General features: G+C 36.0%; 1 pseudogene; it reads right to left on the minus strand.

Moving 5' to 3' along the window:
• Positions 1 to 13,003: 13,003 nt before the first annotated feature.
• LOC118758782 (U1 spliceosomal RNA) lies at positions 13,004 to 13,147 on the minus strand (annotated as a pseudogene).
• Positions 13,148 to 17,184: the final 4,037 nt, after the last annotated feature.

Consider the following 17,184-nt stretch of genomic DNA (forward strand, 5'->3'; position numbering starts at 1 on the left):
TAAGAATATTTTGTTAAAGTTGAGAGTCACTTTTTAATTTAAGACACAGAATAGGTCTTTTAATCTTTATAATGTGTTCACCAGGTAGTGATGTGGCAATGTGAATAAGGTACGGTGTGGGAGACTTAGCATTCAAAACAGGACTACAGAACAAAATGAAGTATACATACATGAAAACATTTCTATTTGATGAGTCTTCTAGTTATGAACTCTATCCTTGTAAGTGACACATTTTTAGAATACATAAAGGGTATTAGAAAACTTCATAGAAAATGAATATTTTAAAAATTAGGACTGTATATCAGTATTTTGAACCAAAATAAACATAATTGTGTTTTCCATGGACTTCCTAATGTCTCTTCACATTTCATATATTTGTAGCTTAAATATTAGAGTGAATGTACTCTGTAGTGTTATATATCTTTTTTAAAGACTTATTTATATTGCAAAATCAAATATACAGAGAAGAGGAGAGACAGAGAGAAAGATCTTCCCTTCTTTGATTCACTCCCCAAATAACTGCAACAGCCAGAGTTGTGCTGATCTGAAGCCAAGAGTCTGGAGCCTCTTCTGGGTCTCCCACGTGGGTGCAGGGTCCCAAGGCTTCGGGCCATTCTCAACTGCTTTCCCAGACCTCAAGCAGGGAGCTGGATGCGAAGCAGGTCGGGCCAGGTTAGGACCGACACCCATATGGGATCCCGGTGTGTGCAAGGTGAGAACTTTAGCCACTAGGCCACCATTCTGGGCTTCTATTATATATCTTAAAGCAAACATAATGCCATGATCATATTTAGAACCTTAGAGCTACCTATGGATCTAATGTAAATGTCACATATATAGTCACATTTGTATTAAAATAATAAAATCTCTTTTACAAGATAGGTATTGGGGGTAGGTGTTTGGCCTAGCCATTAAGATGCCTTGCATCACATATTAAGAAGGAAGAGTTTGGATCTTGACTTCCCTACCAATTCTAGTCTCCTGGTAATACCTCACAAAGAAATACACAAATGAATACAGAAATGTTCCAAAAAAGTATAAGGTAATTTTACACAAATTCCAATGCAGATTCTATTCCCTCCTGCTTTTTAAATCATTGTATAGCTTTTATAACCTTATATGCTTTGTAAAATTTATTTGTTTAAAAGAGACAGTTACATAGAAGAAAAAAGAGAGCAAAAGAGATTCCATCACTGGTTTACTCCCCAAATGTCTGAAAATGCCAGGGCTTGGACAAGCCAAAGGCAGGAGTTAGGAGTTCCATCACTGTTTCCAATGTGGGTGGCACCAAGCTCTTTCACTATCTTCCATTGCTTTTCCAGGCATTCTATTATGGAGCTTTCTTGGAAATGAAGCAGCTAAAATTCAAACTGATGCTGATATTGGTTGTGGTGTCTGATACTATGGTTTAACTTACTGTGTCACAATGCCATCTATACTTTCTATACTTCTATGGAAGAAAGTCCCCAAAAGTCACTTCATACTTTCCAAGAAACATAATTTAAATGGAATCAGTAGAAATATCATATTAACATTTTGGAAATACCTGGGACATTCTGGAAGTCCAAGCCCTACGCAAAAATTGTTAGGCAAAAACATAAAATTTTTGAGATAGATTATACATTAATCTTTAAATAACTATTGACTGCTGGATAGTACATTTCTGGAGAGCAGAAATTCAGATTCTATACTGATTTTCAATTATTTAATTTCCCATTTTCATTGTGTTATATATGATATTGCTGATGATACTTAACATAATTGCTCACTATAATTCTGCTTTTCCTCAGAATAGAGCCAATCTTAGTATTTGCCCAGTATTTTAAAGCTTTAATCTTTAGATGTGGATCACTGTTCTTTGGATTAAGCCCCAGGATACAACTAGCAGTACAATAAGATTCCTACAAACCAAAAACAAACCCTTTGAAAATCACGTTTTGACTTTAAGTAATCAAAATTTGACATATTCCATATAGCACAGCTATTTTGAACATTTAACTAAATCAAGGTTTAAAACTTCAGAGAGCTTGGTTTTACTGGTAAGGATCTCTTCAGCTTTAAATCTCATCTTTCAACAGCCTCATGATACTAGTGATCATACATACTTTGTTGAATTTCATGTGAACTTAGTATAGACAATAACATGATTCCTTTAATCGCCACTATCCTGTTGTTGTTATTTCTGCTAAGCCTCAACTAACATACAAGATAAATTTTGACAAATGACTAAAAACTGAAGGAATAAAGTATCAGAATTCATATTAGAATTAAAATTTTGGAGATTACGAACAATAGTACAAATGCAGCTATGCCTATTTTTAAAAAATATTTATTTATTTATTTATTTATTAATAACATTGCATTATGTGACACAGTTTTATAGGTACTGGGATTCCCCCATCCCCTCCCCAAACCCTCCCCCCATGATGGATTCCTCCACCTTGTTGCATTATCACAGTTCAAGATCAGTTGAGATTCTTTCATTGCAAGCATATACCAGGCATAGATTCCAGCATCTTATTGTCCAGACAAATTCAATGGCTTGTTGGAGAGACCATCTCTGGTCTGAAGGTAGAACCAGCTGAGTATCATCCTGATCAATTAAAAGCCCCAACCTAACATCAGCAGCAATTTATAATGTTATGGGACTAACTGACACAGAACTGAGTAACCAACATGTTTAAAAAATAAAAAATGCAAGTTCTTTACCACATCTTGTGACATTTCAATTTTAGTTTATACACGAACGGGTTCTATACACCTTAAAATGGCTATAGATTACTATTCAGCTGAACTTGGCTTTTTTTTTTTTTCCGGGTAGTCTAGACTGGTTTAAAACTCTGGCAAGACATTTGTCAACAGTTTTAGGAGGGGCGTGCAGAGAAATCCTCAGTACCCTAGTGAGGAGTAACCAATCTTTGTGTCCCACCTAGTATGGTATAAGTGAATCCCCGCTGACCATTGGAAAGTCAGATATACAGACAGGAGGAGAGTCAGAGAGGAAGAATTTCTGTCTGTTGATTCGCTCCAAGTGTCCCCAACAGCCAGAACTTAGCTGATCTGAAGCCAGGAGCCAGGAGCTTCTTCCAGTTCTCCCACATGGGTGCAAAGTCTCAACAACTTGGAGCCATCCTCAACTGCTTTTTAAGGCCACAAACAGGGAGATGGATGGGAAGTGAATCAGCTGGGACTTGTATTATATGGGTTCCAGTGCTTTGCAAGAGGAGGATTAGCCAACTGAGCCATTGCGCTGGACCCAACCCTGGTTTTTACAGACATTTTGGAAATGAACCAGTGAATGGATAATTCCTTTATCTCTCTCTCTTTCTCTGTCATTCTTCCTTCCAAAATAACTAACCAGTTAATTAACTAAATAAATATTTAAAAAGCAATAGGACAGAAATAATTCCTATTGCTTTTATATATTTATATATATATATATATATATATATATATATATATATATATATATATATCTGGTTTAATCTCTTGTCCATTTGCATTCGTCACTATCTTGAAGATATTCACTAGGAATCCCTGTCCAGCACTATAGGCTCATAAGTTACATATGGCTTTGATATCATTTGCATTCTATATCTACAAAAAGAGATGTTTCTAAATTTGGTATTGACAGAAATGTGTTTCTCAAAATCTCAAGGAAATAGGACAGGAATAAAAGGGAAAAGTTTTTGCTTAAGAGAAGCAGCAGCATAGACATAAATTGCATCATTAAATGGATAAATCATAGGCCTTTGGTGGTAAAAAGATGAGGAGAAGCACATGGAAGCAGAAAGCATTTAGCAGTCTTTATAAACGATAAATATTGAAACAACAGACAGTTGTCTAAAAAAGTATTTTGATACATTGGTACCCTCATTCTTTCACTTCTAAAAGAAACATTTAATTGCTAAGTCGATTGGATCCTTGGAATCGGATCTTCCTCATGACACAGATAACCTCAAATAAAATTGTATGTATATTATATTATTCCATAACCTAAGTAGTGGCATAAGAATATCAATAGATGTATAAGTGAAAAAATTTCAAGGTCCTAGTGCATTAAAAAGGAAAGAAGGAAGGAAGGAAGGAAGGAAGGAAGGAAGGAAGGAAGGAAGGAAGGAAGGAAGGAAGGAAAGAAAGAAAGAAAGAAAGAAAGAAAGAAAGAAAGAAAGAAAATTAGTTCCAATAAACATCAACATCCCGTGTCATTTATCTAACAATTCTGATAAACCAAACAAAAAACTTAGGGGTTATAACAACCACAAAAAATCTTAGGGATGCATTGTGATGTCAACTGGAGTCATTCAATGCTATTCCAACAATTTCAGGAACTTGTCTAGCACTGAAAATAAAGACTGAATTCATTCCTGTTCAGTGCCACAGCTGAGGTGACTGGAAATCGACAGGACCCTTTTCACTAGCGGGTTAAACAAGGTTCCTAAACAACAGTTTATGGCTCCAAGAGACAGTCAGAAGCCTCTTGAAGACTAAACTCAGAAATAAAAAAAAGTCAACACCAATGGATTCCACAGATTACCACTAATAACAAGACAATTCTAGAATCAATGGGAAGAAAAGAGCAACATACAAGTACAAGTATAACAGCATGTTTACTACATCAATTCACATTCTGGCCTACCATTCGGAGTATGTTCAATTCCTTATAATTGCCTAAAACTGTTTCAATTGCATTAGTGATCTCAAAGTACACTATTTCATGATCAAAATAAGATCCAGCTGTAGATAAAGCCCAGAGTTGCATCTTTTCTTAATCTGGAAACCTTTGAACTTAAAAAAAATTATTTGTCTCACAAAACATATACAATAAATTAAAGGAGAGTTTGGCCAGGAATGGAAAGCACTAGTCCATTAGAGATACGAAATTCAGCTGAGTATGTGGCAGCTAACTCTCCCTGGGAGCCAGAAATATTTTTTATTTACAGGCCATTTACACTATCTGAAAGTCGTTTGGTTTGTTATTTTCTACAGGTCTTAAAACAAAACAGCTCTCTCAGTTCCGTTCATTCCCCCACACTGAGATATACCTTTTTCAATACATATCTATGCTTACAGTTCAGTAGTATGCTAAAATTGCTTCCAGTCCACACAAAGTTGAGACTCTTTATGACTGTTAAGGAAAATTATCTGTATTTATGACTTCGGTCAGCTGGTGTAATATTGCTATTAAAGATTTTGTTAAACCTTTGTGAATTTCCTATTAATCTTATCGGTATTCATTTGGCTTACTGAAAGTCATCTTCATTACATTGAGGAAGACTTTTATCTAATTTGGACAATTCCATTTTCTGGAACAGTCCCCTTAGAAATATTTTAGGTGAGCTGAGATGTTAGAACATGTATGAGGTTTTTCAGTTTTTCAGGTACATGTTCATGCTTGATTGGGTCTTGACTTACTGAAAGGTTCACACCATTGACATATCAGTGATTTCACTTAACTCAGAAGTCTTCCTTCTAGCTTGAAAAAAAAATGTTTTTTTAGTATAGGTAGACATTTATCATTTTCTCTGAATCTTGTTTGAGATTAACCAGTCTACTAATCTATATCTTTTCTTTACATATATTACTGACAGTAAAATATTGGAAACAAATAGTGTGGTTAAGAAAATCTCATAGATAATTATGATATTGTGAAATATTTACTTGAATAACATTCCCACTACCTGGCCGAGTGTGTATTAAAATCTTTGGGATGATTGGTACCTGAACTGTATCAGGAAGCATGATCTCTCTCATGATCTTGAGTTCTTAAACTCTTGGATCATATTCCCATTAACAAGAAAAAGTATCAGAATTGAATTAAATTATATAACGGGACACTTAGTTGCTGTTTGCTGGATAACTAACTGCCTTCTTGGGGTGAAGAGAATTAAACCCATAGATCTGCCATCAGCTGTGTAGGGTAGTGTTGAGATGGAAAAGTCATTTTTTCCTCTCTGTCTTTCTCACTGATTTTTTTTTAAATTTTTGAATTACTGCAGGTAATCTTCCACCACCACACAACATTGACTGCATTTTCTCAAGCTTTATTCATCATCATTATAAGTCTATAAATAATTTTGGTACTATCTTTTCATTTTTTAGCTAACAGATCCTACAGTCAATGCGATATACTTTAAGGCTTTATTAACCACCGCCCATCACTTCTCCAAAGAGCAGTGAAAAAAATCAACCTTACTTATAGAAAATAATTTCAGAAACATTTCAGATCGCCTTCTCATTCTGATTTCCATCTTTAAAACCAGAGAGATGTACAAGAGCTCTGAGCAGAGGTAGAGGGAGAAGGAGCAGTACCAAAGTAAACTGGATGCCCTGCTCCCTCTAAAATGTTTTCCATCTTCAGACTTGAGCAGAATAAATTGGTTCAGAGTTTTGAGTTTTAACATTATACCTGGCTAGGTTTGTTAAATGAAAATCAAAAACTGAACTTATGAAGATTTTCCAAAGAAGTATGCTTCAAGTAGAGTATATTCTTAAAAGTTTTTGAGTAAAAAAAGGCTAACTTGGCCACATAGCTCCATCCTATCAAGTCTTTCTTACTAATAGGATTAGATTAATCGCTGGTAAACTCTGCATATGCTAAATATGAGATAGAAAAAATACACAAAACATGTTACTTGCTGGAGGATACAGTTATATTTCCCTCAAATTTCAATGCATTTTACTTTACTTTTTGCAAATTAAAAGTCCAATAATATAGATATCATATTTAACTGTGTATACAACCCTATTGCAGTTCTTTTTTTCTGTTTCTACGATTTTTTTGCAACTTCACTAAACAAATTCTAGTCTAATAAATTAGTTAAGCAAATTTGCACAGTTAAAGATCAGCATACAAAAGTACCATCAATTAACTGAAACAAGGAAAATTAACAAAAATATTTTAGTGTATCCAGAAGGATTAGATATATATGAATAAATTTGACTAAAATGATACATTTGCATATTGAAAATAGAAAATTTTTGCGAACAGATTAAAGAACTGATAAATAGGAAGACATAATATGTACATGCACTAGTAACATAAATGTTGTGAACATTGCAATATTATTTGATATGATCTATAGATTCAATGCAACTTTCATCAAAATTATAAGGTCCTCTTCCACAGAAATGGGAGAGTTGTTCCTCAAATTTATACTGAGGTGTAATTGATCCTTAACAGTCAAAAAATATTGAAAAACAGCACTGGGAGACCTAATTGCATCAGTTTCAAAAATATTTTTAAGAAAATAAGACAAAATTTGTTACTTTTACTTACATCTAAATCATTTAATGAATTTACCATGTATATATTTTTAAGTGATCTTAAATATACTCTAGAAATTTAGAGCATGATTTTAAAGAATGAAAAAAAAAATGTTGCTTCTTCCTTATCCCACAGAAATTGCACAGGAGATCCGGTAAGTTGTAAACTGATTCTGGGTCAAAGTCTTCATATAATTTCAAATATACTGAAGAAAGGGTAACTTGAAGTTGGCATTCACTGTCATGAATAGGATCAAATGCTAATAAAGTGGCACTACAGCTCAGCTCTAGAAAGAACTTTGGGAGGACACGCCAAAGAACAACTTTAGAGCCTTTCTGGGATTCACACCTCTTTATTCTTGCAGTGCAACTGGGAGTTCACGCACAACTACTTTCCACATGGTGGCAATCAAGAAACCCACAGCAAAGAGGCTCAGATCCAGATCTTGTCTATTTCTCATCCATGTTTTACTGTCAACAGAGGCTGGTAGCTAAGAAGTTACATGACAAGATGAGGATCAAATTACCCATCAAATGATATACAGTTCTGTTCTTCTGGGACTCCTTTCCCTACGAGTCTCTCCACATGTCTTGAGCCTTATAGGGCAGACACACAACTGTCAAATGTCCTGTATGCTATGCCACTAATAAGCTAGTTATGCCCCAATAGGTGGCATAGCTGATGTATGAAAATATCAATGAGGGAAAGCTCATTGACAGCAATCAGCTATACTTTGACAATTACCTGATTCCTACCAAATTGTCTTGGTGAAAGGCCAAAAGGATACCACAGCCCATTGGGAAAGATGTCCTCTGCTAGACCCTACTGTGCACCATGTATGCACAAGTGTCAGTGGAGTCCTATCCTGGTAGGGACGACGTATTGGTTCCATGGTACATGAGGCCTCAGGATGCATACCGTCAGTCAAATAAGTCAAATAATTCATCCTGAAGTCAGTTTGTATTCAGAACTTCCCACTTTCTTTTTTTTTTAAAGATTTATTTATTTTTATTGGAAAGTCAGATATACAGAGAGGAGGAGAGACAGAGAGAAAGATCTTCCATCCGTTGATTCACTCCCCAAGTGACCGCAACGGCCGGTGCTGTGCCAATCCTAAGCCAAGAGCCAGGAGCTCTTCTGGGTCTCCTACACGGGTGTAGGGTCCCCAGGCTTTGGGCCATCCTGCTTTCCCAGACCACAAGAAGGGAGCTGGATGGGAAGTGGAGCCGCCGGGATTAGAACCGGTACCTATATGGGAACCCAGTGTATGCAAGCTGAGGACTTCAACCACTAGGCTATCGCACCAGGCCTAGAACTTCCCACTTTTGCCAGTAGTCTTCTCATTTTGTCCATGATGGCATTTGTACTGTACTGTTCCAGCCTCTTTCCAGCCAGAATTAAGTTTTAAGGTGTATTCAATAGTAGGTCAGGGCTTGTTATGCTTTCAGTAGCTATCAGTGTGGTGTGTACTGTAGCAAGTTGTTTTTTGATTAAGGAATATCAAACCTCTAATCATTTCCACAGTTAGGACGATAACACAAAAGGTTGTAAAGGCCGTGAACAAACCCTTCTGCTGGAACATGCATGCTGAGCTAATATTGGTGGCATGCCTGAGTAGCCTGTACATTTCATTTAACCATTGTGATGGTCGTTTTTTAAAATTAACTTATTTTTCTTGGAAAGGCAGATCAGATTTAGGGATCGAAGGAGAGCTATTGGTTAACTCCCCAAATGGGTACAATGGTCAGAGCTGAGCCCATCTGAAGACAGGAGCCTGGAGCTTCTTCTGGTTCTCCCATATAGGTACAGAATTCCCAAGGCCTTGGACCATCTTTACTGCTTTCCCTAGCCATAAGCAGGCAGCTGAATGGGAAGTGGGAGCAGCTAGAAAATCAAACAGTGTCCACATTGGATCCTGGTGCTTGCAAGGGGAGGATTTAGCCATTGAGAAATCACAGCATGCCCAGGGAATTTGCTTTTGCTCGCTGCATTTCCATCCAATGCCCTTCTTTACCACACAATATAAAATTTTCAGAATCTGTGCCAAATGCAGAATGTGCTTAAAAATTCTCAACAATCTTACAAACTCTTATGTAAGTGGGGACGGAAAGGCCTGACTCTTAACTGTCTCAGAAATGTTCTTGATCTTACTCAACCAGACAGCTCCCAAGAATTTGAGAGTCCTTGTGCCTGCATTTGAGAAACATTGATCAACCAGTCACTTATTTAAATGTCTCAGGAACAGAATGTGATTGTCTTAATATGTAAGAGAATCAAGGTTACAAGAGAATGATCTTTATTTTTTCCATATTACAGGCAATCTTCAGCTGTTGCCACTGACTGGACACAGAGATATCAACTGTTTCATTTTCAGTTTCAAGAGCAAAGTCTTACCCACATCTACATTAAATTTACATACTAGATCTGTCAGAGAATATGGGCAGAACATGCATATTTTCTCACCTGGTGGAACACTTCAGCTGTGCTTAAACCTCCTGGAGTTGTTGGTCAAGACTCTCCACTGGACCCTTCTCCTGGGTTAGCCACGTTTGCTCCTCCTTTTTCTACTCCCAACTGCGCTATTCCATTGTCACCTACTACACCAGTGGTTTCTGGACTTAACTCTCTAACAGGCCAGTCTTTACATTCCTTTCCCAGAATGGGTATAGGCGTGACCTCGAGATGAAGCTCACCATTACCGTTTCCAATGACGTGATGTTTCTCCCATTTTTTTTTCTCTTCAGTGTTTATCAAGCTCAGTTCTTCATATACTTTTTCGCCTTCTGCCAGGCGCCTGCAAGGCCCTGTTTCTGGACTTCAGCATGCAATCTAGCATTGCTTTCTGCTCATAAGAAGGTTAAAAAGGCATACCCAACAGTTGCTGATGTTGTCTGGTGTCCCCCGATCAGATATCCCTCTGAGGGTATTTAATGCCTTTTCTGTACTAGCAAACTAGTTATGCACTTTATCCCACTCCTGGGGGGACACCTTTTGCTCCCAAAACAACATCCACCAACCATTTACATATGCCTGTCTTTGAATTTTATCAATCAAGGGTACAAAAGCCTCCATAATGGCCAAGATTGAATCTTGCCAACTTTGCCAAATGTATCCCAGAAACTCAATCTCAGGAACAGTTTTGGAGTTAAGCATGCCAAAGGACAACTTCAGAGTCTTATGATAATTCATACATCTTTATTCTTACAGCAGTGGCTGAGGTTTCAAATGTATGCACTTGGCTTGTGGTGAAAGATGGGCCTCCTCTGGGTCTCCCATGTGGGTGCAAGGTCCCACGGCCTTGGGCCATCCTTGACTGCATTCCCAGGCTGCAAGCAGGGACCTGGATGGGAAGTGGGGCCACTGGACTAGAACCAGTGCTCATTTGGGATTCTGGCATGTGCAAGGCAAGGACTTTAACCACTAGGGGAACACACCGGGCCAGAAAAATCAGTGTTCATATATGGGATACTGGGTTCTAATGGTGGCTTAATCTATTGCATCGTAACTCCAACCCTCACACACTATTTTCTTTTGTATTTTTGGGAAACATACCACTCTTGTTTATTCCAGGAGTCCAAATTTGGTTGCTCTTTGAAATAGTACTCTGAGCTCTGACTGATGGAAGCCTGTAATTTCTTATTGCTTTAGTAATTGAAATATCCAATATCTTCTGACTGATCTCTGCTGTCTGATGTGAGTATAACCTTCAGTAGCATACATGTTTTTTATATGATTACTTATTAAAGTATTTTGACACATTGTTTCACAGAAGACCAGATGGTTCAAAAATTTGTTTCACTTAACATGAGTTATACCCCCAGGATCCATCTTAGCATCATTTCCTTGTGTTCTTTCTGAGTTCCAGAGGAATCTGATGATGTACGAGTTTCTGGTTCCCTGAATTAGATTCAGCTAAGTACTGTATCATTGTCTCATTTTCCCAGAAAAGGCCTTGATGGAATATTAGATTTCTCAGGTAGAATAGTCAATCTCCTCTGAAATTCTGTCAAATACGTGTAACTATGTGCTGACTGTTGCACTGTTGTTTTGGTCATGAATGTGGAAAAGATGAAATGAACCACTTTATTATTTTTTAAAGATTTATTTTATTTTTATTGGAAAGGTGAGACAGAGAAAATGTTCCGTCTACTGATTCACTCTCCAAGTAGCCTTGGGCTGTCCTCGACTGCCTTCCCAGGCCACAGGCAGGGAGCTGGATGGGAAGCCGAGCCACTGGGATTAGAACTGGCACCCATAAGGGATCCTACCGTATGCAAGGTGAGGACCTTGGCTGCTAAGCTACTGCGTCAGGCCCGGAACCACTTTCTTTATTGCCAAAGAGACCATTTGGTTCTAACGAATAGTCTTATTGGTAATTGATCATGTATACATACACATCACATTTTCAATGGATACCTGAACCTGCTAGGAAAACCTATGAGACTTCACTGAAAAGAGAGACATGAGTAGAACGCCTAGAATTGTTTTTGTGTGAGGGATACACCATGCATTTATTTCTTTGAGTGCACTTTTTTTTTTTTTTTGCAATGAGTATCTCATGTGGTTCTTCCTGATTTCATTTTAAAATTTATAATTTATACTTGCCTTTTTAAAAAAATCTCTGACCTTGTGTTTGGTTTTTCAGATTAGCAATCATCTGGGATTTTATCAGTAAATTCAGTTAATAGGTTATGTACTCTTTCAACATGCCTAATTTATGATTTGTTACTCATATTATCTAACCTTCTTATTTTGCAATTATATCAAATTAGTAATTTCTGATTATTATAGACTTACAAATAACTTTGTGTTCACCATTCAACTAGCTATACTTATTGATAAATTTTCAGTTAACAAGATTGAAGTTTACAGTTACCATGGTTAATTTTCCATTCTTAAAGAAAATATAAATATCTAGTTTAAAAGCCAAGGTTCTTGGACAAAATTTAGACTGATAAATAATACAGGTAATTTGCACTTAGTAATAAATCTAAAAAAAGGGCAATGGCATTTTCTCTATGGTTATATACTGGGCAAGGCATTAGGATTACAGGTGATACCTGAAAGAAGAAGGAATGGTGGGACCTTGGCAACATAGTGGTGTATGGGGACTGGAATAATGTGAGACATTATGCTATTTAGCTGTGGTGGAAATACTTAAGGGACTTTAAAGAGACAAGTGTGTCTAACACTCAGTTTTGCCATGAAAAATTCAGTATTTCATAAAACATTAATGGTCATAGTAGGTGATGATGTAGTTGGTGTCTGTTGTGGAAAAGTAGGCAGGAGCAGAGGGAAAAAGCCACAGGGCTGAATATCTAGACAGAAAACAGGAAATTTCAGCCAGTATTTTGAGAGAGTGACTAAATAAGAGAGCCATCTCTGGTCTTGTCTACCTATGTACTGGAGAGAAGTCTCTTTTCTACTGACGATGGCAGTCTTATTAAATATTTAAATAGTGAATCACTCCTGTAGGACTTGAGGAGTTTGAATTATTAAGATAATTTTGAATATATTTGCTGAAAAGTAACTGATATATAATAAGCAAAATCATTACATATCTCCACAAATCTTTAATCAAAACAAGGTAAGATTTCAAAACTGCTTTCTGGGAGATCACACTCATCAAATCTTAAATAAGGAGATAACAATATTTCTAATTTGAGGAAATTTTAATTTTTCAGAAATTATAATTTCTACCATTTAGAAGTATATTTTCTTTCTCTTTTTTTCCCTTCGGGGAGAGCGTGAATGCAGTCCCCCACTACCACAAATAATGCAGTTGAGTTTCCCACACTGGGAAAATCTCAGGGGCTATCACATCCTGTCCTGCGAAAACCACCTTCGTGAGCATGGTATCTCCTCCTGCCAGGTAAGTATAGAAGTATATTTTCAAAAACTTTCAGCTTACTTTTAATTTTTAAAATTTTATTTAATAATATAACTCCTTAGTCTTTGGAATTTCCCCTCGCTTCCTCCCTCCCCAAATCTTCTCCTACACTGATTCCCCCTATATTCTTACAACAGTATAGTCCTTCATAAACAGTCTTAAATCCATCATTCTTCTGTTTAAGTGTATCTTGACATTGTAGAGAATGGCAGAGAGTTCAGCACTCCATTGTCAAGATATATTTAACAGTTTCGCTTTAGTCTGTCTTTGATTTGGAAGTAGAGATGCATACTGCATTGTATCTTCACACCTGGATATGATAGTCCCTATTACACAGTTCCTCCAGGTGACTGACTATATTTGCATGCATGGTTATGTATACAGCTATTGATCTTGTATTTTGCATGAAAGTTGCCTTATATCAGAGAGAGGATATGATATTTGTCCTTTTGAGATTGGCTTATTTCAATCCATTGCCTCCCTATGGTATATTTGGCATTATCACTTTTCTTTTCATTTAATTATTATTGTTATTATAATTTTATGATACAGTTCCATAGGCTCCTTGGATTTCCCTTATCCCCTCCCCAATTCCTTCCCCCTCCGCCAGGTTAATATGAAGTTGGTACTTCCTAAACACCCTTGAACAAAATCTTAACCTACACACAGCAACATTATGAGTATCTTCCACTTCTTTTGCCAATGTTTGATGAGGAAATGAAAAACAAGTCGTGGAGATAATCAGCAGTGTAGACACACACTGAGTGATAGATATGACTCTTCATATATAACATACTGACTGCTGGAGCTACCATATCATGCTTGTATTCTATTGTGCTAATGAACAAAATTCTTTTCTTTCACGCATTTACCTTGGCAAATTCATTGAAGTCTCTTGGACTGAAAAGGTTGCGAAACACCATTTATTGTCAGGGGAGAAAATAGCTAAAACAACTACAATGTGATTTCCTTAAAAGGTTTGTTTTCATGAAGCCATGGGGTAACCATTATTTACATAAAATAAATTCACGTCTTTATTTCTTTAACCAGTATATGTACTTTTATGTGTGTATCTAAGTTAACTTTGCATTTGGTCTGGTAGATTGTCAAACACAAAAGGAAGGGTTTTCATGTGGTACAGTGTTTGGTTTTAAAGAGAGTTCAGTTTTAACTGAAGTTCAGCATTTTACATTGCCACACAGTGCATATGTACCATTAACTAAACTGATGCATGATCTTCCATGCAGAATAAGTTAACTGAGTTTTTAAAAATTCAAATATTCCCTTAAATTCTGATATACTGTGAAAATAGTCTTTTGTATTTCCAGTAGCTATTAGTACCATGACAGTAAAATACTGTATTCTTAAATTTTCACTTTAAAAAACTGGAGAGCAGGTACCATGGTATAGCAAGCTAAGCCTCCATGTACAAATGCCGGGATCCTATATGAGAACTAATTTGCATCCTGATTAATTCACTTACAATCCAGCTCCTTGGTTATGGCCTATAAAAGCACAGAGGATGACTCAAATCCTTGGGCCTCTGAACCCATGTGGAAGACCTGAAGGAAGCTACAGCTCGAACTGCTGCAACAGTTTGGGGAGTGAGCCAGGTAATGGAGGTTTTGTGTGTGTGTGTCCAGCCTCTCTCTCTCAAATATAAGATTTTTTAAAAACAAATGTTTAAAAACTATGAAACTTTAAAAATGAATCATCTAAACACTCATAAGCCAATAGTTGTAGTGCTACCATAAGCTACATTCTGGCCACTTCCCACAGATAGAAAAAATAGTAATTATATACATATATATATATATATATTTAGATATAAATAGTTATATATAGTTATATATAGCTATATATAAAACTGTATATATATTTCCCTTAATAAATTCAGCTTCTTGATATTCTACTTGTTAATTCTCTATATTCATAACCTCCTTGTCAAAATACATCACAAAAGAAAATATTATTAAAGCATAGATTTTCAGTGGAAAATGTATTCAGTTTCAAAAGTAAATGTACTCTTGTTAATGAGTAATTTGGAATTAACAGTAGCATCATTACCAATAACTAGAATCTAAGCAGGTAAAGGGATGTGGAAAATTCCACGCAGGATTCAGCGAGACTGCAGACTCAGTTCTGAGGCTTCAAGGATCAGTTATTATGGGGCAGCTTAAATTTGGGGGAAGAATTCTGATCGTGAAACCAAACTAACTCCTTTCTTTGTGACCAATAATCTATTTCTGGAAAATATGCATTTCAAAGCACCACAAAAAGTTGAAATTATGAAAGAGGAATTCAAAGGCTTGGTAGCTCAGCTGCTTTGAGGTGAGGAAAAGAATGTGAGGTTTTTAGACACCAAAGTAAATTACGCTAAGCATGAACCCTGGGAAATCAAGGACTGTACCCTAGAACGACCCTTTTCAAGTTCAAAATGCACTGAATATTTGTATTTCTGATTCCAAAACTCCAACTGCATATATATATATATATATACATATATATATATATATATATACATACATATACACACATATATATTTGTTGTTGTTCATAAGTTTCGAATCTCTTATATGAAGTCCTCATTGGATGTAAATATTTCATTTAAAAAAAGTTCTTCATTTTCAAAAAGCAAAGTTATTATAATTTACTATTAACAAAACTTAATTCTATTTAGAATTTACATCATACAGAAACATACTGTAAGCAGCTTCAGTAAGTTCAAGGGAAAGTGGAATTTAAAGATAAGTTTATTTTGTTGCAAGAGTTGAAGTCCATGCTTTGCTTGTTCATACTCCCCACTTTCCGAGAATGCTATGAATACTCTTTACAATATATTTTAAAAAACTGAAGCAACCAACACTTTTCAAAGAAGGGCATTTTAAACATATGACAGAGCTCTTGAATCCCCAACTGAAGTTTATTAGTATGTTAGAATTTTGTTGAAATTTGGAACATATATACACACTTACATTCATATTTTTCCCTCAGATATTTTTAAAAATAGAAAATACATCTCCACAGAAAATCTTACTTTGGATGCTTTATCTTCAGTAAGACAAATATTTTCAATAATGTACCAGGAGTCAAAACTCCTGCCTAATTTACATCAGCGTCATTAAAGCTATCATTTCTGTCAGAAAAAAAACTAAAGTTAGAACTTGCACAAGGCAATTTAGCTGGCCAAGTTCTGCTGTCTGCAGGCAGTCTGCCCAAACAAACAAAGAGTAAATAAATAAAATAATTAATGTCACTTTCAGCTATTTGTGCTGAAGCACAGTGTTACTCTTTGCTTGAATGGTGCTAGTGGAAGGAGTTCAAAAACAGGAAATGGACGGGAAAGAAAGAGGCTCTTTCATGAATTACTGAACCGCCCTTACTTCTGAAGTTTCTGGTTGGAGAGATGCTAATTCACCTTTACTCTGGACAAATAATTTTTAAAAATTATAAATTAATTATAATCCATAACTTAATATGTAAAATCAGTTTACTTGTTTGTTTATTTTGGTAACCTCTCCTTTCCTGGTTTGTCTGTCTGGACAGAGAGGCTCTGAAAAAATTGGACTTCTTTTTAACCATCCATCCATTAAAAACCAACTAACAAACAAAAGCAAACAAACAACAACTACAAAAAATGCTCTACTTCTCAGAGACAAAAGTAGCCTAATTTGACATACAGGTAAAACAATCTTATTTTCTAAGGGCTCTAGTATTCTAGTATATAACAACAACAACAAAAAAGGAAAAAATGGTTATAAAACTGGCATCTTGGGCTTCTCATTTCCATGAAGTTTCTTAATTTTTTAAAATTATGTTCCTTAAATGGAAGAAAACATGCATTTTTGTTTATGAGATGTTCTTAATTTTTTCCACCCTACTGCAGTTGACTAAAAGCATAAGAGAGAAAAGCTTAGAAGTATTTTTCACTAACTGTACTGTAGCAAGGGAGTGGTGTTAGTGGTTAAAGAGCAGGATTCATAGCTCAGTTTCCTGAGTTCTATTTCTGGCTTAATCCCTGGCAAAC

This window comes from Ochotona princeps, chromosome 2 (assembly GCF_030435755.1).
Source record: "Ochotona princeps isolate mOchPri1 chromosome 2, mOchPri1.hap1, whole genome shotgun sequence".
In the NCBI taxonomy this organism is placed as follows: Eukaryota; Metazoa; Chordata; class Mammalia; order Lagomorpha; family Ochotonidae; genus Ochotona; species Ochotona princeps.